Here is a 24,617-nt window from a genome sequence, read left to right as displayed (position 1 = left end):
TGTGATACTTTACATGCTTAGTAATAGACTATTCTTTGTCTCTGCAATATGAGAGGTTGTATTACACTCTGGTTCTTGAGAAATGACTGTGGCAGTTTAAATTTTTTTTTTATTTTGCAATGAATAGCGAGTATAATGATTCTGTAGCACTTCCAGAGTACAGCAGATGCAAAACCTAGAGAAGAAAAGGGTATGAACTCCAAAAAAAAAATAATTCTAGAGTGAAATGCCAAAAGTAGAAAAAAGTGCAATACATGTGGAAAGTAAATACACATAAGTCATAGGTAGAAATGTATAAATAAAATTCAGCATACATTTCAAGCAACTTCATTGTCATGCTCATCTTCCTAATTAGGGAATATTAAGTATTACAATAAAATTGTTGGAGTTCGTATTTTACACTGATTCACATGGACTGAATAAAGTACGAATAGCAACTGCCAAGAGGGAAAAAATATATAAAAAAATGCAGATATTAAAAAAAATATGATCACAGGTATTTAATCTATAATAAAAATATTATTTAATTCTGTCTATAAAAACATTGTACCATATTGAAAGTGTATTGTTATAAAGGCATGGGATGACTGAATTTCAAATAGAAGTGCTTGAAGTGAAGAAAGAGTTAGTCACATCATAGGATTAAACTAAGATTATAAGTCAAATGAGCAGAATATGTATTTACAGTTTGGTGTGTTTTGTTGTTTCCATATAGCCAGTATAATGTTCTGCGGGACTGAAGTGAAGGAAATTAAACTGAATCATAGGTATTTGGGTTTTTTCATAGTCAAGTTTTACAGAGAATTCATCTAATGAGTCAGAGGGCTTAACCATGTCTCTGATGCCATATTTTCATCAAAGAAGAGGACATTGCCTAAATTGAACCTTTGGGTTTTAGGCTGCTTGCTGTTGTACTTTGCAGTCTGAACTTTGTAAATATTGCCTTGAGCAGCAGTTTGCAATTCCTATAAATGGTTTATGAGGGTGCTTAAATGTCAGCCTTCCCAAGAAACTGTTGGCATGGATGCATAGAGTGTGAGAGGAGGCATTGCAGGAAAAAACCCTTACACTGACAGGTAGGGTCTTGGTCCATCTTCATCAGATTTTCTTGGTCCATATTCATCAGATTTTGTCTTTACTATGTTGTTTTTATAAAGAGGAAGTCAGTTTAACTTTCTCAGTGCTTCTGGGTAAACTTTCAAGGGTGGTAGTCTACTCTAGACACAGAGTGCACAAAAACAGAGGTGAGCACTCAGAAAATGGAAGTGTATTCTGCAGCTGTCTACAACAGTCTCCTTCCAAATCATGGCTGTGTGTTCCTGAGAAAGTCCTATTTCTCTTAGTTTTCACTTCTGAGGAATCTAATGATTTCAGTCTTTGAAACGATAAGTTCAACCTCTGCTGGCAGAAGGAAAACACTTTCAGATATTAATTTCTGGGAAAATGACTCCCAAGAAATTCAAAGCCAGTAACATAAAACTAGTCAAATGAGTTTCACAAGTTTACTCAGAAAGGTTGCACATCCTCTCCCTTTCAAAAGCCAGAACAATCTATACATAACTCAGAATCAATTTGGACGGAGAAACTGCTTTTCCATACAGCTGCTCTTGAAGAAATCGGGAGTTAACCAACTCTTTACAGGTCAAAGCTTGGGCTAATAGATAGTGCACTGGGAATACAGCACTCACCTACTACAATAGTACATTGCTACCACTTTGCTATATGAAAACAGACAAAGCACACCACATTTCCAGCCCCAGAACATTCACCTGCAGCCTCCTAGGTCTCATAAAAAATAACAGAAGGGAAGCCCTCAAGAGAAGAATAGATAAAGGCACAAAAAACTAAAATTACATTTTCGTCTTCCTCCCTTGAACAGCACATGATAAATTGAAAGTCAGCTTTACTCTGTGAAATATGTAATATTATATAAAATAACTATGGCAGAGAACAGGAAATTGAACTATCATATCACAAGTTTAATCATTGAATTCTAGAAATTATTTGAATACTTAATTCTCTGTGAGACTCTGTCCCTGATCCTTATCCCAACAATAGCTGATATTGAAAACTTATTTCTTCAATACAAAATGCAGGAGGTTTCTGAACCTATAACTACTTTTCTGCACTTAGCTGGACTATGATTAAATCTTTATGCTCTGTTAAACAGTAAACAAATGTCTTCATGTCTTTTAAGGGATCTCTTCAACAAAAAGGATATCAAAGAAATTGAATGGCACGGTTGGAAAGTGATATCCAAAACTGAATATTATTTTTTGGTGTTTTAGAATACTAACAATTAAAAAACAAATTGCATTAATTATCTGAATTACATTAAGCTATTAAGACTATACCTATATTTAATGTATGAAAATATTGTCAAATATGTACATAAATTCAGATTTTTTGTATATGATTTTGCATGCAGAAGCAGTTGCTCACATAGATAGATGGTTTTATGCTAATTTTGGTTGATGGCATAATTTGTTTCCCTTTTCTCATTCAACCATATTTTTGATATGCCTACTACTACTGAGGACAGAGTTTACTTATTATCAATATGCTAACTTCAAATTAAAAGCACATCATGCAGAAGTGTCAGCTCTTATCCTTTACCCAACTGATTTCATAATATTAATTTAATTCTTTCAGAAAGCTGACAAAAGGTGAAATTAACAATTTAGGAAGGCAGATATTAATTAAAAATATGAAAGTTGTACCTTTTAATGGTTTTTATTTATTAATATATAATAAAAAAATATCTTCAACATTGTGACAAACAATTGGGCAAAATAACTGTTTCTTCAGTCTTTATGAAGAGCTACACCTGCAGTATATGCAAAAATATTTTTTCAGCAACATTCTTATACTTTCAGCTAATAATCCTAGATGCACATATCATGCATGATTTTATTGACAGGCAAATCTGATCATATTTCTATGGCCAAATCTTACACTCATACTGCATGGACATGAACACCCCTGTGTAGACTAGTTACCTCCATTATTCCAGGTTTGTTATTTCATAAAAAGCACGAGCCTGTTAACAAGAATGTCTTGCCTGTAAGCTTAAGGAGTAAAAAGAGTAAGAAGTAACTGCAACAGAAGTAATTAATTTGATGCATAATTATGACAGTATCACACAAGGTGTTTGGGAACATGCAAACTGACTGGATGTTTAATCAATTTTCTCCCGAGGCTGCTGTTCTGTTATTGCTGAAAATTCACACTTTCTCTTTTCAAAATGTTTTTTCTAATGTTTGTAAAATCAAATTGAATTAATTAGGGTGTTTCAAAGACCACCTCAGGTTTTGGTCCTAATACAGAATCATTTAGATTGGGCACTGCCCTGAGATCATGGTGCTGAGCTGGCAGGGAAAAAGGTAGACTGTAACTGTGAATCAAAAAAAAACCCTTTTCCTGGAAGTAATTTATGCTCTATAAGACAGTGTGGCTGTTTGAGCCACATTAGAAATCTAAAATCCAATTTCCAGGCTTCCCCCTACCCCTTCCCACAGTTTTATCTCAACACTGAAGAGAAACTTTCAGGCAAGAGGGTTCTATAGGGGAAAGGGGAAGTATATATATTTTATTACACAAAAAAATACTATAAAAGCTAAAGGCAACTATATATGTATTATTTTACACTTCTATCAGTCCCGTTAAGCCTTCTCCCTCAATTCAGTCCAGGAAAAAAAGACTCTTCAGGCTGATAGGTACCCAGTCTCTCTCTCGTGGGAGTGTTCGGGGAACCTGAACACTCCTCCACCAACCTCCAGCTGTTTGCTGAAGTCCTTTCTTCCTCACGAAGTCCAAGAGGGTAGCTCTGAGTCCATCCTCCTTGATTCTGTGTCAGTCTCTGCTTTGTCATTCTCTCTCTCACTCTCATACCTTGGTTCATAGCTGTAGTTCAGCTTATCACAGTACACATTTTGGAATCTTCGTTCCTGCTCCGTGTTTTCGGATGCCCCCAGTCAAACTTGGCAGGGCACCCCCCGAACCTCTCTCTCGCCCATCTCCAATTTCACTTGGGTTTTTTCTCCCTGGCACCGAGCCTCTTCTTCTGGCCTGTCTCTTGGCTCAGCTTCTAAATGCTAAGCCTTGCATCCACTCCCACTTACAGTGAGAGGAAAAGCCCATGCTCAGCTTTTGCTACAGGTGTTCGGTCCAGTTAAGAACTGTCCCGAGCTCTGCAGTCTGGCTGGAAAGGGTGGTGGGGGGGAAGAGGGCCTGGCCTCCTTGCAAGGAGCTTGCTTCTCTCTCTCCCTCTTACCTTCAGGTGTTGTGAATCCCTTCCTTCACAACACAAACTCACTCCAGTGCTACTCCAACCCTGACTTAGGCAGAGTTGTGGGGCTGCAGGGCTCCCCTTCCTCCCCCGGAGGGGGAAGAAGGAGGCCCTGCCACCCCTTGGCCTTCTACACCCACACACCCACACAGCAGCAGACAGACAGACCGATTGGCAACGACTCCCGCAGTTGTGTATATATGATTTTTCATCAGGAGCGAACAAGACGAGCGGTGATTGGCCTTCCAGGGAAAACTGCCCTGGCATCCAATCACCTCTAAGCCCCCGGGCTCCTGGGGGGGGCAATCTCAAACCATAACAGGCAGATTCAAAATTTATCTGAAGCTGACTTTCCTTCAGAATGGCAGAGTATATGGGGCTGCAAATTACTGATATCAGGCTATTTGTAACAAACCAAACAATGCAAAAGGTTTCTTATTTTTACTGTGAGTTGCTCATGTAATCCAGCTAAGATAAATGACTGTGTTTAGCTCAATGGATTCCTTGGCTCTGGCTCACCAGCACTCCCAAGACTATTTATTGCAGCAGTTTAAAATATTATCCATTTTGTAGTCTTCTAAATCATTTTCTTATCAGAAGATGATCTGTGAATTGCAAAAAAATATTGCAGTTGTGTAGTTCACGACAAAGTGAACTATTTCTATATTAGAAAATATAGAGGATGGTGAAACTAGGAGTAGGAATGCTACATAACAATCCTCAGACTAACGAGTGTGTAGACCCCAATGACAGACATTTACTGATGATGGGAACTGACAGTTTCCCATGAATTCAGCGGGGATCAAGGATGTTCAGCACTGACTAAAATTAAATCACACTTTTTTCACTTATTCTGCAAAGCCTACCATCCTTTAAAAAAAGTGTTATTTTCTTTTTTTGTCACTGAAGAAGGTTCCCAGTAAACTGTTTTTCTCAGCAAAAAGGGTTTACATCCTAAGGAATACAGGGGATAGATATTTCCACTGAACTGCTAATTAGGTGATTATGGTCAGTAAGAATAAAATTCTTTTTTTGTTTTTAGTTTTAATAACGAAAAAAGATGAATAGAAGCTTAACATTATGATAAAAAAATTGATAGGAAATGGGAACTGTGTTGCAAGTGCAAATATGCTGGAATTTTTTAAACCTTGACAAAAAAAAATCAGATATTTTAATTTACCTAGTTTTCTTACAATCTGCTGACAGTTTAAGTAGCTCTGTTCTAGCAGACTCAAGGAAAAAAATTCTCATATTAATTGTTTTGTCAGACACCGCTAATCATATGTGTTCATTGCTTGAACCACTATTATTTGTTTTGGAAATACACAGAAAAATTAAGCTTTTATACAATAAATTACACAGAATTAGTTGTAATATGTCCTTTCAGAAGAGGAAAAAAACTTTATGAATGAATCAGCAGGTTATTGGTTAACACAGTAACATATTTGTAAATCTAATAACAATATTTCATTTAAAAAGTGTATATTTCACATAGCAGAAGCAAATATAAATAAGTCTTTTTAATGCTATGTCTTTCCAGGAACTTTTGCATCATGAAATCAGGTTAAATATCTCAGATTCTAATACCTAATACTTAAAGGCTGTTTCCTTTCAGTAGTTATAACAACCTGATTTGTATCTAATTGAACATTAAAGTAGTGTGAAGTACTGGCTTCTTTGTTTTCCAAGACTGCAGTGTGGCTTTGCTGCTAGAAATATTGAATCAGTAAGCAGATGCAGTGACAAAAAAATTCAATTTTTCATAATTTGAAACAAAAGGCAGCAATATAGAAGAACGAGCATAAATATATGAGTTTAAAGAAAATCCACAGCAATTTTAAATTTTAATTCTCTAAGCAAAATATAATATTCAACCCAAGATCTTCCACAAAACTATTTATTTTCTCTAAATACAGAATTTTCCTTTTCCCTCCAGTGCGTCACCCATTGTCCTCTGCACGCTAAAATCAGACAAGTTGAAAAAACATAGAGAAGTACCTCTATTCTGAATTGGTTAAAATCTAGTTTTTCCACAGTTGTCGCTTAGATTAAATTATTTAATACACTTCATATTTTTGTTGAAATGCTCCTCAAAAGCAAATTTTATTCTCTGGAAAGGTAAGAAAATTTTTGCTAATAATTGTTCCATTATAGTCAGGTTTGAATTGCCTCAGCTTTATAGCCCATTTTTACCTATTAAGAGACAGCAAACACAGTGTCTGGGGCTTGTACATTTTCATTTGTTGCTCTTAGTAATTAATTTTCACTTTTAACAAAATAATAGATCTGAGTACTAACCGCTAGTCCCAGAGACTCTGCAAATAGTCTGAGCGTTTAACTACTGAGTTACCTGCAATTTGAAGACACTGAAGGCCAATTACACTTTATGCACATTTGTTGAACTCATTAGTCTTCTAAACAATTTTCCATTTGTCTTAATAGGATTAGAGGAAAAGATTTGTCTGGTGAGAGTGAAAGATTTAGACTATTTTATCAGAAAAAATACATGGAAAAAAAGGAGAATAAAAAATTCCTTAAATACAAAAAAGCAAATGTTTTGGTGCTGTAGGATGTCTCTGTAGGTGCTATAAAGACCTTGGAGCCTCTGCAGGTGCCAGAATAAAGTCTTCTAGAATTTTTTCAGTCCCACTGTGGTCCTGAAACACAAAAAGAACTGTTGCCCACAGAATATCACAGTGTTCCTAATCTTAAAATAGAAAAGCAGAGGTGTGGTATGCCAACCCATTCTACCCTCCTTGATGCAAGGAATTTTGATAAATATCAGCTACAGCCCTCAGAAAGGACTAAGTGAATGTCAGTAGCACATGCACATGAGTGTGTTTGCACATACCCCTCCATGGGCATTTTTGTATCTTAAATTGTACTCACAAAATCCCAGAATCATTGAGGCTGGAAAAGACCTCCCAGGTTATGTAGTTCACCCTGTACCTGATCCCCACCTTGTCAACCAGCCCAGAGCACTGAGAGCCACATCCAGTTGTTCATTGGACACCTCCAGGGATGGGGACTCCAACCCCTCTCTGGGCAGCCCCTTCCAATGCCTGACCACCCTTTCCAGCAAAAAATTCGTCCTGATGTCTAGCCTGATCCTCTCCTGGCACAGCTTGACACCGTTTCCCCTTGTCCTGCCCCTTGTTCCCTGGAAGCGGAGCCCAACCCCTCCCTGGTTCCACCCTCCTGTCAAGGAGTTGCAGAGAGTGGGAAGGTCCCCCCTGAGCCTCCTTTTCTCCAGGCTGGTTTCCCCCAGCTCCCTCAGCCGCTCATGGTGCTTCAGACCCTTCCCCAGCTCCGTTCCCTTCCCTGGACACGCTCCAGCCCCTCAATGTCTCTCTTGTCTGAGGGGCCCAGAACTGCCCCCAGCACTCGAGGTGTGTCCCCAGCACTGCCCAGCACAGGGACGGGCACTGCCCTGGGCCTGTGACACACCATGGCTGGGACAGCACAGGGACCATTGGCCTCTTGCCCACCTGGGCACACATGGATTCATGTCCAGCTGCTGTCATCAGCACCCCCAGGGCCTTTTCCAGTTTTCCAGCCCCTCTGCTCCAGCCAGGAGTGTTCCGTGGTGGTGGTGTGTCCTCCTCACTCTCCTTTTCCAAAAGTAACCATGTCCTCTATCTATGTGGTTTTAGCTGCTTGGGCACTATCTCTCCAACCTCTTCAATCTGCTGAAGAACACAAGAAATGGCAAGTAACACATGGCCAAAATATGTCTTCAACTATTTTCATCATAATCTAAAGGGGACGTAAAACACAATGGAGAGCATGTGTTCAGATCTCATTTCAGACCACATCTGCATGTTCTAGTTTTTTGTTTTGTTTTGGATTGGTTTTTGTTTGTTTGTTTGTTTTTTGGGGTATCTCCTTGTGTTTTGTTTTGCTGAGTTGGGCTTTGTTTCGTGGGTTTTTTTGGTGTTGTTTTTTCTTTTTAATATGACAAATGTAATTTTGAAGTCAATTTCTTTTAGATACATGGCCATAGCAATAAACAGTGCTATGCAGGAAAAGGTTTCTGTTTTGTTTTGATTTAGTTTAGTTTAGTTTAGCTGTTTTGTATTGTTTAAAATCACAGATTATGCTGTTTGTCAAACCATTTCCACTCCCACTCACTGTCCAGGAATTATATACACACATGACAAACACCTATTTCAAAAAAGAAGCAACCAGAGCTAAATTTTTTTAGATAAGGCCTTCCAAGGCTCTTTTACCTAAAAATAGTAGTAACCTGCTATTAAAAAAATAAATAAATGAAAAAAAATCTCAGCTTCATTTTCAGATCCTAGTGTTTGATACATAACATGGGAGCTATGGGCAGAAAGGAGGAGAAATCCTGTATAATGTGCAATTTTGATCTGCAGTCATTTAGAGACAATAAATATGAAACTCTTATTTTATGGAGATGTATCTTCAGGGTAGAAAAAAGCTTTAAGAACCACCTTCGAGTGATATAACTGATCATCATATCATGCTAGATTGAGCTGAATGTAAGTGCCACGCTGGCAGCACTCTGATTGCATTGCCTCTGCTCTTACCTAGCTAACAGATGTCATTTTATGTCAGCAGGAGACTTTTCCACATCCTCTGGCCTATTCACTAGTTCCAATTTACATGTTGCCACTGGACAAGACAATTCACAAACATTTGATGAACATTCATTGATAGGCTGACGAAACTGATTTCTCAGTCACTGGAGCTTCATATTGATTCATCTGGGAACTGGTCAGATGTGTGACAGCACTGAGATATACAAAAAATCTAATATTCAAAATAAAAGCATTAAAAAGCAGAGAAGAAATGGAAATTCTGAGTGTCTCCAAGTTCTTGTTTCTATATCAAGTTACACTGTACTACTAGAAGATAAATAATTATTGCTCTTACTGTGCACTGGGAATATAAATTTCAGCATGTATTCAGGAATTAATATTATTTAAATTTGTTTTATACTTACATAAAATGTTTCCAGGGTCATCTGTCATTTCTAAGGATGCAGATGTATTTGATCTCTGTCTCTTCCCTGACAGACTACTGACTACAGTAATGCTGTTTGTGGAGATGTTAAATATCTTCCTGTTCAGTTCATCCAGTGTCCAGCTGCTCAACTATTGGCAAAATCTCACCTAAATAGCCCCAGACTTCTATAATATCTCCTCCCTGACTGTCAGTTTATCACAGGATTGATTTTACCTGCAGGCAACTCTCCTCAGTGGCATTTTGCCACTGAGTGATCTGTGGATGGTTAGGTTTCTCTTTGTACGGACCGGAAAGTCTGAGGCTACACCATCACAGTGAGACACTTCAGCAGAAAACTGTTTATTCACTGATTTCAGTTTATATGACATGTGCCATGAATTGACTTGCTTTAATTGTTGGCTGTGGATGTGGGACAGATTTACCCTTGTTACATGGCAATCCTTACCAAATTCATTTAACTGCCAGGATTTTAAGACAGATAAATTAAAAAAACCCACAACTATTCCTTTTCCAGTTTCCTCTGAAGCACTTGTCTTATTACCACTTTCTTGTTTTTTGGTTTTTTTTTTCACTTGCTTCCTAATGGTTGGGTATTCAGGGACCCTCTGAACCTTTCAATCTGTCATGGAATCCCTTTCTCCTTGACCCACGTACAGCTCATTCTCAAAGGGCGGTATTCAACAGTTCCTTTTTTTTTTCTTCCTCTGCTTTCTAAATATTTTGACCCCTTCTTATCTTCTTGGATGCTTTTGCATTGAATACAACTATAAATAATTAATTAAACACTAATAACAAATCATTTATGCTTTGAATTTTTTTACACAGGTATTAAGAGGCCTAGAAAAGTCATGGTTGTTGCAACATCTCCTCCATCCTCCTTCTCCTGCCATGGAGCTCTTCGAAGCATGTCTGTAGTGGTATAAATTACAAAAAAAGGGTTACTTGAGATGGGGATGTTGACAAAGCATAGAGAAAGTTGAGATTCAGGGTTTCTTGCCTTTTTATTTCCTGCAGTTCCTGAGGATTAGAGAATTTACATCAGCATAGGAAGATTGTACACTTCAGTAAGGTGTTAATACCTTGAGGATGCAGTGAGGAAGGAGAAATATCACTGGAGGAATAAGTGATGCCTAAAATGACCAATTATGGGTCTAATTTTCTGTCCTGTTTCCAGTCAGAGTTATAAGCTGCAATATTTGGAATTTCCTGCCATCAGCTGTGTATTGCCAGAGGCATAGGCAGGCCTATTTGTATTTTGTCATGTAATTTTCAAATTATTTTATTTACTCCCAAAAGAATCATTCAGTGTAGTACAAATTCACAGTTTAACTGGATTTCTTGGTTGCTTCTCGCTCCAAGTTCCATTTAAATGTAAACATGTGGATCTGATCTGTCAAAACTTCTGTTGGGTTTGAAGCCTTATTCTTATTTCAGTCTCTATTTTGAGAATCCTCCTAGGCTTTTCCATGGTCTATCTCTTAACCCATACAGCACAATACAACTTTTCCTTGAGGGTTTTTTTTGTGTGTTTGTTTGTTTGTTTGCATTTTTTTAGCTGGAGTAATTTTGTCTTAAAGGACATGTTGCAATATGCATGTGCAAACATGAAGAAATATACAGCTTCCAGTGACTTTAAAAATTCGAGACTTACTTTGATAAAATAGAACATTAGTCCATTTTCTCACGTGAAAATGTTGATATTTAAGTTATTGTAATCCATTTCATAACAAAAAATAAATAAGATGAACTGGTGAGTTTCTTGGAGAGAATTATATATCTCCAGCAACACAACATTTTGACCATATCTCTGTTTTCTTACTTTCATTGCAGAAACACAAAACTTTGGACTCTCAGGCAGAAGAAAACTTGACTGCACTCGGGTTGAGCTGTTACATGAAAGAGTGTTCAGACTGTTCACTTCAGAATCTTGCCTCACTGTAAGTTACATGACAGCATTTTTCCAAACACAAAAAATTTTAATACATTGAAAGTTTTACAAGAATTCATCACTTTCTCGCTTTGTTAATTATAAATTCCGGAATCCTAGTTAAGTTTGTGAGAAGGGTGAGGAAAGGACAACCCTGTGGAGTCTGTGAGGAAGGGACAAGGACTTTTAAATAAAATAAGAGAAAACAAAATGTATGAAAGACTTTTAATATTATTAAAATAAGGTTCTTGATCCATTGAATTTGCCATGAATGATGAACATCTTTGTTAATTTAAAGACTTGTTTCAAGTTTTAAATCACATACAGTACAATCAGAAATTGAATTCCTTTCATTAATATTTCATTATAAATGAAGGGCAATCAAGGCACTTAGACCTTTGGACTTTTAATGAAATTTTTAAATAAACATTTTAGATTGCTACTCCAACGTATCCAAAAATTGAAAGCCTGCTCCCACACACTGCCTGGGTGATTGGAGAAGAGAAAAGCTACACAACCAAGGTTAGTAAGAGATGCATTTTCCTCTCAGGCCAGCAAATATACTGATGGTAGATTGAATTTTGCTAACTTCATCTCTGATGAAATAGATGTATTATATTCCTGTTACATAAATCTTAATACACAGGCTACACTCTCTATGTAATTATTCACAGTAGGGTTTTAGTAATGGTCAATTATACTATTGCATTTAAATACCTATTAGAAAGTTACCTGAGATAGTACATCAAATACCACTACACACTTAATAGGATGAGTATTTATACTCATAATATATGCTATAATATAATGAAGTAAAACCCGGTTGTTTTACTAGATCTTTTTTAATCAATGTATGCAGCTGAAGATACAACTTTTTTTCTTCTGAACACTTGAAATACAGAAGATAAGACTATGTAGCAGTTTATAGTCTAAATTACATTATGTAAACTGTCAATTTATGCATTCATATAAATCTAATATGAGCATTAGTTAAGGAAACAGTGATTTGCACTTTCAGTGACATTTTGAAATGTTTAAATACTCACAGATCAACACTACTTTCTACCATCAGCAATTATTTTTGTGTAAATAGTGTATGAAAATTCGAGTTTCATTCCATGACAACGAATTGGAGAAATTATAAGTAGAAAATGCAGGTTGTTCAATCAAGTTCTTCCTCATTCAACCTTTTCGTCATCCTCTGTTGCAGGTTTGCCATTGCTGTGTCTGCTTGTAGAAGAACAATTTGCAGCAGTGAACTCCTCATGGTTTCTTCCTCTCTGTTCAATCCACAGCACCATTAACCAAAACTTTAGATGGGTTATTAGAGAAAAGATTCCTCCCTCTGAGGGTAGTAAGGCCCTGGCACAGGTTGCCCAGAGAAGCCGTGGCTGCCCCATCCCTGGAAATGTCCAAAACCAGATTGGACAGTGCTTGGAGCAAACTTTGGGATAGTGGAAGCTGTATAATGTACATTCCAAAATATTAATTTTGAAATAATTTTGAAATCACAGACGTAGGTATTAGCTTGCGCGCAAACACACACACCTACACACTGGCATACAATAAGTTCATTTTGAAGAAGTAAGAGAACCTTTAGCTTGAGATGTGTTTATCCAAATACCAGCTGAGCTAAATGTGACAAGCTTTACATTCTGTATGTAAAAGTACATGCTTCTATCAGTTCAAGTTGCAGAAAGCAAAGATAAAAAACTTTAAAAGCATGAATTCTGATGTGCTTTTAATTGCCAAGGGAAATACAGGCAGACATGGATTTCTGGAGGCTACACACTTTCCTCTGGCTTGTTCAAGCATGCAAACAAATATATTGTTTTTTTTGGTTTGGGGTTTTTTTTTAAAATGTAAAGGAATAAAAAGTTAAGGTGGATGCCCCTTGCCAAAACCACAGCAGACATAAGAAGTAGAAGGACAATTTCAAAGCAGTGTGCAAGTCTATCAGCACGAAGCTTGTCTCAGTCTCCACACACCACTTTGAAAGATTTCCCAGAGGTTTTTGTCTGGTATTTTCTTATTCCTATAAAAGTGCTAAATGAAAGAAATGAAAAAAAAAAAAATAAAGTCTGAGAGAAAATGCTCTGTGCAAAATGAGACAATGAGCAAAGTATCTCTGGCTGGATAAACAGAGTTTTGGTGTGGGAAAGAGAAAAATGATTATTTGGTGAATATTTTGTTCTTTGAGAAAACATTTTTCAAGTGTTCAGCTTTGTCCAGAGGCAAATAATACCTTTGAGTAACAAACACTTTGACATTTGGCTGCAGTGAGTGGCTATAAACTCTTCAGAAGAGACAGGCAAGAAAGGAGAGGTGGTGGGGTATCTCTTAATATTAGGGAGTATTTTAATACCTGGAGTTCAAGGATGACGAGGGTAGGGTTGAGTGTTTTTTGGTAAAGATTAGGGGAAAAGCCAGCAAGGCAGATACTCTGGTGGAAATGTGTTACAGACAACCCAGCCAGGATGGAGAAGCACAAGAAATATTCTATAAGGAGTTGGTAGAAGTGTTACGATTGCTGGTTCCTGTTCGTGTGGGGCACTTCAGCTTAGCATGTGTCTACAGAAAATACAATGCAGGGACTTACTCTGGATATTGCCTTTAAAGACAATAAAAACTGTTTGTATAAAGACATTAGCAACAAAAGGAGGGTTCAGGAAGGTCTCCATCATTTATTTGATATAGGGGGGATTGTCACCAAGGATGAGGAAAAGGCTAAGGTACTTAATGCCTTCTCTGTCTCAGTCTTTAATAACAGGACCAGTTTTTCTTCTGAGCTGGAAGACAGGGATGCAGAGTAGAATGAAGCCCCTATAACACAAGAGAAAATGGTCAGTGACCTGCTACACCAATTGGACAGAGAGGAAGCAGTCTCAAGTTGCACAGGGGAAGTTTAGGTTGTTATCATGAAAAATTTCTTCAATGAAAAAGTTGTCCATCTTGGAACAGCTGCCCAGGGAGGTGGTGGAGTCCCTATCCCTGGATGGACTTAAAAGCCATGTGAATGTGGCACTTGGCGACATGAGTTAGTGGTGAACATGACAGTATTGGGGGAATGACTGGACTTAATGAGTTTAGAGGCAATTTTCAACTTAAACAATTCTACGATTCTATGGCTAGCTGAATAAAGTTGGACCTAGTCTGTTGTTAAAAGCTGCTTCAGAAGACCCTGATCTCTATAGACATGGGACAATTTTGAATGAATAAAGAGGGATAAGAGGGATTTTCCTCTCATAACTGCTAAAAACAACCTTTGAAGACACCAATATGAACACGCTCAAGGACTTCAAGGAGACCTACCAATGCTGTGGATGGCTTCCCTATTTCATGCTTGACTTTCCATTCTGTCAGTCATCAACACAGAAATAGCTCAGCAACAGAAATGTTATTAGGGTAAGGTGGTATAGAATGACAATAATATTTTGGAAAGGTATATAATTAGTTCCACTTCTGCAAAGAAGTAGGACCTTGACCAAATGCTGCCTGAATCAACATTTACTTTGCTTTCTGGAAAAAAAAAAAAAAAAAAAAAGGCAGGAAAACCCTTAGGTTTAGTTTTAGAGGTAAGTTACTAACTGCAGTATAATATTCATGGTCTAAATACAGAAAGAGGAGTAAAACTGCAGGATGAATCTGGTCCTCCTTAAATGGGTGAAAATTATTGTTATTGTAGCTCTACATCATCTTAAATTTAACCATTAAATACTTTTATGCAACAAGCAACAGTTTTACAACTGTTTTGTAATTATCTTATTTACAACTCCCATTTTTGTCCTATTGCCCACTCACAGGTGAAACTCTGTGAGACTATTCAAAAAAATGACGCTATGATATGACAGATTCATGACATGAATATGGCTCTTCAGTAGAGATTTATATACCTGAAATCTGTAGGATACTATGAGAATATTCTCTATATTTGACAGTTGCAGAGGAAACCTTACTAAAAAATGAAGGAAAAAAATCCAAATAAACCAAACCTGCTCTGGTTTTAGACATTTTCTTCTGATCTTGCTTATCTTGATAATTTACATTCTTGCATATTTGAGTTGTAAGTTCTGAGGATAACCCAGCAATTATTTTTCTAAAATCCTTTTTAAATTTTATTTAATTGTCTCAGTTTAATGCATAAGTTCAGACTTCAGTGAAAAGCTGTGCAAGATTGTATTAAAATATTCAAAATTCCCTTTAAACAATATCTTTAATGTCTTAACATCATAAAAGTGTGTAAAACAATGCGTTAACCTCAAACTGAAGTTTTTAAATGTAGGTCACCCTTATTTTCAGTAGTCCTCATTAGTCAAAACTGGGAATAATAAAACCCCAATTCACTGTAGTGAGTATTGGTTTTTTATAAAGTTATGTCTATCAGAAGAAGAAATAATTCAGTGTGGATATTCTCCAGTTGCTTCAAGAAAGCTGAAAGAGGTATTTTAATGACTGTATTCCTTGATGCCTTCGAATTTTTAGGAATTTTAGCTTTTTGTAGATTTTAATATAGCTGTATAATCTGTCACATTTTATAGTTGTAGTTAACAGTCACCAAACCCTATTTCTCTATTTCATATTGAATTTTTGAAATTCTTTAGGCTTATTTAGGTTCCTTTCAAGACAGAACTATAGCAAATACAACTTGTTTAAGAACATTTGCACCCTAGGCCTGAACAACAAGATACTATCACAGTCAAAGCAACCTTCAAGCCTGAAACCTTGGAGAAGATCCAAAGGCTGTAAGTGCTGTGAATAAGAGGAAGATGAAGAATAAAGGGGTCTTAGGACCTTTGACTAAGTTGCTGGGGAGGTGTGCCCAGGGGGCAGACCTGAGGGTGGGTGGTTCTCAGATCAGACCATAAATAGTGGAACCTGTGGACATGGGTGCATGCCTTTTTCGTACCCCTCATGCCAGAGGACCTTCATTAATGACCTACTCTATCGTCTTATCTCTACTAAATTTGCCTGGATTTTTTTCTGCTCCTGATCTTTTAAGGCAACACCTTTTGCTGTTATAATCATTTCGTTTCACTGCAATTATTTTGGTATTCTAAGAATTCATTAAAAACACTCTAGTTGTAGTTGTACTTATTTCAATAGTAAACAACCATAAAATAATGTGTAATATATCACATTACAATTTTAATGTAAGTACTAGGATATATATAACAGCTTTCATATGCATTTTTATGAATTTATCACATTAATTTAGAATACTAGCTTATCTCTTTATGCAAAAATAGAGAGATCTGTCTGTGATCATACAACTTAGTTGCCATGTTTTATAATTTAACAGCTTTTCAGTCTTCTCAAAACTATTCAAAGAAGAATGACAGAGCAGTCCACAGTTGAGCAATGAGGCGCAATTCTGTTAATTTACTCATTCAAGAAAACTCACCTTACATGAACAGTGACATTTGAATGAATTGCAGTGCTTTTTATGTTAACAAGGATCAGGAACCTGAACAAATGTAATAAAACTGAACCTACACAAGGGCTGTAAAACTACACTTACATGCACCTGTTGTCAAAATCACTTTATCTAGAAGGTTGAACACGGACTATGAAAGAAAAAGTGTTTTATTTTCTGAAAACAAAAGCATTAAACCAGAACTATTGTGAAAGATCTTTATGTTGTGTTTCAGACTCTTTATATTCCATAAATTGAATCAAAAATGGTTTGGTCAGGGAGGGACATTTAAAGGTCATCTAGTCCAACCCCTGTTATGAGCAGGGATATTTTCAACAAGATCAGGTGGCCCTGTCCAAACTGACCTTAAATATTTCCAGGAATGGGGCACCCACCACCTCTCTGAAGAACCTGTTCCAGTGTCTCACCACTCTCATCATAAAAAAATTCTTCCTTAGATTTGGTTTTACTCTCCCCTCTTTCAGTTTAAAACCATTATCCCTTGTCCTGTTACTGCAGGCCCTACTAAAATTTCTGTCCCCATCTTTATTGTAAGCCCCCTTTAAGCACTGGAAGGGGCTCTAAGGTCTCCCCAGAGTCTTCTCTTCTCCAAGTTGAACAACCTCAATTCTCTCAGACTTTCAATTAATTCATTGGTGGTTTAAACCAGCTAAAATATTGTACTGCAGACAAAGCAGTAAGAAAGGGCTTTTCTTTGAGACCTTAAAAAAGTTGTAAGATAGTTTCCACAGCAACTATGATATTACACAGCAATATAATTTCAGGACTCTTGAATTTATTTATTTATTTGTGCCTGCAGGTTTGCCTCTGGCATAAACCTTTGCTACTGAGTTGAAGCTTATGATACATGTCATACTTCTTTTTCCACTGCCAAATATAGATCTGACCAGCCAGCTTGAAAGGGAGGAATTCTCATAGCTGAAAGAAGAGGGGGAAAAAAGAAAAAAAAAAACCTCAGTGTCAAGCTTGCATCTACAAGGAGATGGACAGAAAAGTGAATACCCAGTTTTAAGAAATATAGATTTTTAGCTTGCATGCCAGGCTTAGGAAAAATCCACAGTGGTTTAGTTTAAACTCCATGTAGTGAATCACTTGTTTTACACACATAAGTGAAGGTTGTTACAAAATGACTGCTTCAGGATCTGAACTGTTCTGGAATGCAGAAAATATAGGAATAGGGAATATGAGGGAAAAAATAAAGAGCTAAGGAGAGGAGCTGCTGCAAATCTTGTTAAGGTCTGAAACATCTCAGAAACGAATTTTGATTATTTGCTATGGAGATAAATCTGTGTGGAATTGAATGAAATAGAAACTTACAGACTGTGCTTTCCAAAGGAAAGGTGATCTTTGCTGCTTCTCCTAAGTTCTTGAAGTGAGGTGTGAAGGAGTCAAGGATGAACCTTGTTTTCTTTGAATCAAGTTGCATATGGAAAAAAAGTAAAAACAGAACCCAACTGGGTACTGAAAGCAGAATTACACAGACATACAGGTTAATTTTCTTCTTCTTTCCCCCCCCCCCACCCGCCCCCAGTAATAATGGTGGCAATACAGGTGTGATGGTTTCACTCTAGGCCTTCCTGGAGACCAGCTTATAACCAGGAAGGAGCTAGGAAAGTGATCACGGAAGTATTCCCTGCTATTCCTTTACGTAACTTGAGGTATAAATAAAGCCAGCAGGAGGGACCTCCCCCTCTTCCTTTCCGGCGAGGTTCGAGAATGGTGGGTCCCTGTCTCGGTCTGGCTTATCTGGAGCCGAGGCCTACAGTGACTGCTGTTATCTGCCACACGTGAGGGGAGAGCGCTGGGCCGTGTCTAGCCATCCTGCCTGTTCAAAGGGATGTGGTGAGATTTTTGCTAGTTTGCCTTCAGTTTGCTGATTGACTTGCTCCGTCTTTGTCCCTTTTTTGTCCTTCTCCCTTCTCCCTCCCCCTCTTCCCTTTTTGGGGAGCTGTTTGGGATTTCTGGAGTTTGGTGTGTGGTATTCTCGTTGTGTGTATCTGTCTCACATGTAAAATATATATATGTATATATTTTTGCTATAGCTTTGGCTGCTTGGGTCGTTTCTTTTCTCTTCCCTCTCTGGGAAGCGGGTCCTTGTTGTCGAGTTTCGGGGGCTTGGCGGGAAGCCAGCTCAAAACTTGTACAACAGGTCTTCATATTGTTGGTGAGAGGCAGTTCTGACTAGAATATCCAGATCATAAAGAAGAATGCCAAAATGAAAAACAAAACAAAATGTTAGGCCTAGACTACTGAAACTTTTTCCTAAAATATACAAAGTTACTGTATTCTTTTATTTTTATGTTTACCTACCTATTTCTCTCTCTCTCTCTCTCTCCTCTTTATTCTTGCTTTATAAACTTCAGCCTGAGTTCCTGGCACAGTCCAGGTAACTGTGCCAACATATACTTGTATCTTCAGCAAAAAGTTGCTGATATTAATTGCATAGATTCTGAAACTGAGATTTGAAATAAAGATTCTGAAATCTGAGATTGTGATGACAACATAACATCAATCTTGTGTAGGTCCTGCCTTTACAAATTGTGAATCTTCAGCTGTGTCATGGTAGAACTTGGGAAATGTAAGTGGAAGATGTGAGGGTATGACTGTCAAGATGAATCAAAACCACATTTATGCATATTTAGTATTTTTGTCTTTGGAAAATGGGAAAAATCTAAACCAATAAAATATGAAATTAATACAGACAGGATTTTATTGATGAAGAAGTCACTGGAGATGGTTAAGATTAAATGATTTCCTGTTTTTTTAATCCTCATAGTAACGAGGATTAGTGCTCCAGTCACTGCTATTCCTGGTTTATCTTTATATCTTCTGCCTTTTCCTTATCTAACAGTCCATAATTATGATATATATTTTTGACATTTCCAAAGGACACATTTTGGTTTGCTTTTCATTTTCTTTTAGCTGAAAGAAAATATTTAACTGGTAAAAAACTCAAGGTTAATTCATAAAAACATTACTTGTCACAATGGCAGAATTTTTTTCAAACTGCTCTATCAACTGCTTTTATTAGAAGAAGCTGTTTCTTTGTGGAGGGTGCCAGAAATTCTTCCTGAGTCTAATGAAGACAATACACACTGAGAATTTTGCTCCATGTTCCTACGGTAGTCAGACTTTCCTGACTTCATGCGGCATCTGCACTGTTGCAGAAACTCTAAAGAAAAGCAGATCAAGCTTCCTTTCTTCCTTTTTTTGTGGAATACCCTTTAAAGGTACCATTTTGATTCAGTATAGATACTCCATTTGGAACAGTCTTTCTTGGATTTGTGGTTACTCACAAACTGCATTATGAGTTAGACTCTTTTTTCCCTTCCAGCTCCTCCCTTTAGCTGTTTGCTCATTTTAAAAGTTCTTTTTGCTTCAGAAGGAAGACTGCATGAGTTCTCCAAACAGTTAGGTGCTTGTAAAATAAAGGTGCACAAATCAAGTCTTCAATATTCATTTCCCTGTTGTGAAATGTTAAGGTCAAAGCAATGCCAGAACTGATTTTTAACATGTTAATGAAGGTATAGAATTATAAATGCCTCTTTAACTGTACATCAAATAAATTTTAAAATATGAATTATGCACCCATAAACACATGGGCATATTTGTGTGTAAGTTGCTTTATCAGGAAGAAGTTTAATAACATTGTTTTTAAGAATTCAAAAGAAATACAACTCAAAAGGGTGAGAATGAGTGCCAAATATGTACAGATTTAACTTCTTGATAAATGGTGAGTTTAATGTGAATGACTTGTAAAATGATTTCAGCTTCACAGAGAATTTAGTCCCCTACTAGTATCACTATTTGTGAAAAAAATTTCACAAATATTGAAAGAAGGCAGACTCTACGTAAACTCGTCTTAAAACAAGCTTCTCCCACCTCTACCCAAGTTCATGACCTCAAGCCTGCTTTAATCAGTGGAGAATGGAGAAACATAAAAACAATTAGGGCAGTAAGAAATCTTACAAGAAGGTGATCTAAAAAGAATCACTCTTTGCAGAATGCTGTGTGTTGAAGATGGAGAACATGATCTGAGATCAATGAGTGAAAATGGGTGTGTTATACATACATGTGCAGTGATTTCATAAGGTCAGAAAATAAATAGAGTTATTTTTGATCAGTACAGCATAATTAATACAACCCCACCCCCCCCCCCCCACTCTCAAATACTGTCTCCCTGCTTCAGAAAAGTCATATCACTTTTTATTCCTTTGATTTGTTCCACTCCCTCCAGCTCTGGTCATTATTCACCAAACCAAACCAGATATCCTTTTGAGACCTTAAGATTTGGCCCAATAGACTCACTGAGGACTTCAAACCGCGACCAGTTACCCTGTAGCTCTCACATCTGTGTTAGTGGGAAGTGGAGTCTCTGCAAATGTCATTTCAAGGCAGCTCTTTTGAAAAATGTTTCCAAACACCTGTAACCCAGCAAAGTATTTTAGAGTACCTGCAAGAATATTTTTATTGGATCAGTTTATCTTCACGGATAATCTTCAAATCCTGGTGTCTAGGAACAATGTCAAAAGGCAGTGCTTTTCCTTCTGCCTCTGAACCCTCTGTACAGGAGCGACAAAATAGATGTGCCAATGGAAAACAGAAAATCTCACTATAAAGAAATTTCAGACAGTAATCTCCCATGGAAATATTTCCTTCTCTCTACTATAGTAAAATAAAATGTGGAATAAAACTCCCTAGAAATGCAATAATAAATGTGATTTTCTTCTCTAACTCCCCCCTTTTTTCTAGATTTTTCTGACTAAGACAAAATGTCTACAATTAAACCATTTATCAGAAAAATGACTGAGTATTAGTCTAAAAAAATGTCCATCTTGTTTTTTTCTTAATTTTTTCTCTTAATAACTGAAATTACTTCATCTTCCTGCTGCAATATCAGTTTTATATAAGTTTTATATTTTGCTGCATTTTTTTTTCTGAGACAATTGCCTAATCTTTTTCACCGTTTCATCTGGTTGATGTTGTTAGTCACCTGGATAATTCTTTATTATTGGAGTTTCCTTGGCAGTACTACTGTATTTTATTTTATATCCAGTGCATTTCTCTCCATTACCACTGTACAAACATGCTGGTTTTTGCCAGAATGAAGATGGAAGTAACACTCTTGGTAGTCCCAGGCTGAAGTGAACTGTAACCAAGATAATTATAGTACTTTTTTGTGTTATTCTATCATGCGTTTGAATGAAATTACCTTATTATCACCTTTTGGGGGGGACTTTTCTGTTTAATAAAAAGAAAATTAGGTCAATCTTTTTTTTTTTTTTTTTTTTGCAACAGAAAAAGAACTGCAAAACACATTGCTCCAATTTCTTATAAAAATCTGAGATATAAGGCTACACTTACACACACATTTCCATCCTAAGACTTGATTCAGGGCTGTGTAGTAGCCCAGTGATGCTACCACCTTGGCATTAAAAGGTTCACACATAAGTTTCCAGCAGAAGATGTGGGAGAAGTTCTCTCACCTGAGGAACTTGAATGTGTATTAGTCTATGAGACCTGATGAGGAGTCCTGGTGGAGTTGGCTGATGCAGCTGCCCAGTCACTCTCTGTGATATTTGGGAAGTCCTGGAAATCGGATGAAGTCTCGGGTGAGTGGATAAAGTGGAAACATTGCAATCACCTTTAATAAGCATGAAAAGGAGGACCCTGGGAACTACTGCCCTGTCAGCCTCACCTCTGTGCCTAGAGAGATCATGGAACAGACTCTCCTGGGGGCTAAGCTAAGACACAAGAATTGGAAGGAGATTCTGGACAGCCAGGAATGTTTCACCAAGGGCAAATCCTGTCTGATCAACCCACTGGCCTTCTGATGATGAAGTAATTGCTCCATCATACAAGACATAGGTACATCAGTGAACAAGGGAAGAGCTATGGATGTCATCCATATGGACTTCTATAAGGCCATTGACATGATCTGTCACAATAACCCTCTCTGTAGCTAGGAGAGAGGTGAATTTGATACACTGTTCAGTGGATAAGGAATTGATGTTTGAGTCATATCCAGAAGGTTTGGTCAATGGCTCAGAGTCCTAATGGACATCAGTGACCAGTGGTGCCCTCAGGGACCCATACTGGGACCAGTGCTGCTTATTATCTTTATCAATTGCATAGACAGGGATTGATTGAGTGCATGCTCAGCAAGTCTGCAGACTTGACACCAAGCTGAGGGTGCAGGTGACACATGCTGGAGGAATGGAAAGCCATACAGAGGGACCTGGACAAGCTCAAGAACTGGAGCCATGGGAATACAGTGAGAGCAGTGGTGCCTTGTCACAAGTTGCCCTGAGGGGTGGTGGATGCCCCATCCCTGGAAACATTGAAGGTCAGACTGGATAGGACTCTGAGCAACCTGATTGTTGAAGATATTCCTGCTCATTGCAGGGGGCTGGACTAGAAAAACTGCAAACTTCTGATCCAAAACATTCTATGACTTTGTGATTTTATGATTCCACGATTGTGTTCCTAAGTGCCAAGAGCAAACTATTTTTAAAGGTGGATTCAGCGGTTATGCCCCAGTATTCTTGTTTTCTCAAGAGTGCAAGGAAAAGGAGTGTCATGAGACATACAATGGAAAAAAAAATTATGTTGATTAATATTGCTATTTCTGTTGATATTCATATCTCACAATAACAAATACACACACAACCTGCATATACAGTAGACAGAAAAAAAGAAAGCCAAGCTCACACTGTAACACCATACTCTGCTAGGTTGGATATGTGCTAATAGATTACCTTATGCACTCAATAGGGAAAGGTAAAGTTAAAGGAAGTTGCTTGGCAGAAGGATAAAATCAGTACCAAAACTAAAACTTGTGTTTAAAATGCCTAAAATCATGAAACTTGCTAATGAATAGTAGAAGATTTGTAATTCTATTATGAATATTTAATGGCAGGCTAGAGCAAAAAAAAAATGTTAAGAAGAAAAAAACTTGAGAAACTTCCAAAATTAAATGTTAAGAGTACCTAATAATACATATTTCTTGGCAATTCTTAAGAGTAGTAAAACAAAGTTTCTTATTATCTCACTGCCACCGTAAATGTGTGGAAAAGTTGAGAAACAATGGAAGTGCAGTGCTCAGTGGTCAAAAGAGGAAAAAAAATAGAGCCATTACACAGACATGTAGAGACCCCTAAGTTATAAAGTAAATATGGACAAATGCCATGTTCAAAATATTCATCATATCTGATATACCCAGGGAGTGATGCTTAGTCCAGAAAAGCACAGGATATTAGCTACATTTGTCTACCGTGAAGATAAAAGAACATTTTCATTATGTTGCGATACAATAATATGAAGTGCATTTTTTCTCCTTTTATTTTCTTTTTCTTTTTTTTTTCTTTTGAAAGATAAAAACACCTAGAGTACTTAAAGAAGAAAGGTGGTTGTGAGAAGAAACCCGTCTCCAGACCTGCACACTACTTCTTAAGTCAAATGTACAGTCTAAATTGACCCACTCTCATAAAACTGATTTTTGTAGAATCACAGAATGGGTTGAGTTGGAAGGGACCTTAGAGATCATCTCATTTCACCTCCTGCCATGAGCAGGGACACATTCCACTAGCCCAGGTTGCTCCATGCCCTGTCCAACCAGGCCTTGGACAATCCCAGGGATGGGGCAGCCACAGTTTCTCTGGGCAACCTGTGCCAGGGCCTCACCACCATCACAGACAAGAATTCCTTCCTGATATCCCATCTAACCCTGCCCTCTGTCAGTTGAAGCCATTCCCCCTTGTCCTGTCACTCCAGACCCATCTCTCTCCATGTTCCTTGTAGCCCCTTCAGGTCCTGGAAGGCCACAATTAGGTCACCCCAAAGCTTCCCTTCTCCAGGCAGAAGAATCCCAACTCTCCCAGCCTTTCCTCACAGCAGAGCTGCTCCATCCCTCCAATCATCTTGATACCTCCTCTGGACTTGCTCCAGCAGCTCCATGTCCTTCCTGGGCCCCCAGA

At 37.6% G+C, this 24,617-nt stretch overlaps 1 long non-coding RNA gene across 2 annotated transcripts; it reads left to right on the top strand.

Moving 5' to 3' along the window:
• Positions 1-5,243: 5,243 nt before the first annotated feature.
• On the top strand, positions 5,244-24,396 carry LOC135407858 (uncharacterized). 2 transcript variants are annotated; one of them, XR_010427051.1, is made up of 5 exons: positions 5,244-10,187; positions 11,111-11,217; positions 11,643-11,729; positions 12,418-18,192; positions 18,791-24,396. It is a non-coding gene; the product is annotated as an uncharacterized LOC135407858 (long non-coding RNA). The 2 variants fall into 2 exon arrangements; XR_010427050.1 differs by having other exon boundaries at positions 5,244-11,217.
• The last annotated feature ends 221 nt before the right edge of the window (positions 24,397-24,617 follow it).

The sequence above is a fragment of the Pseudopipra pipra genome, chromosome Z, assembly GCF_036250125.1.
Source record: "Pseudopipra pipra isolate bDixPip1 chromosome Z, bDixPip1.hap1, whole genome shotgun sequence".
In the NCBI taxonomy this organism is placed as follows: Eukaryota; Metazoa; Chordata; class Aves; order Passeriformes; family Pipridae; genus Pseudopipra; species Pseudopipra pipra.
This window is presented reverse-complemented; position numbering and strand designations above follow the sequence as displayed.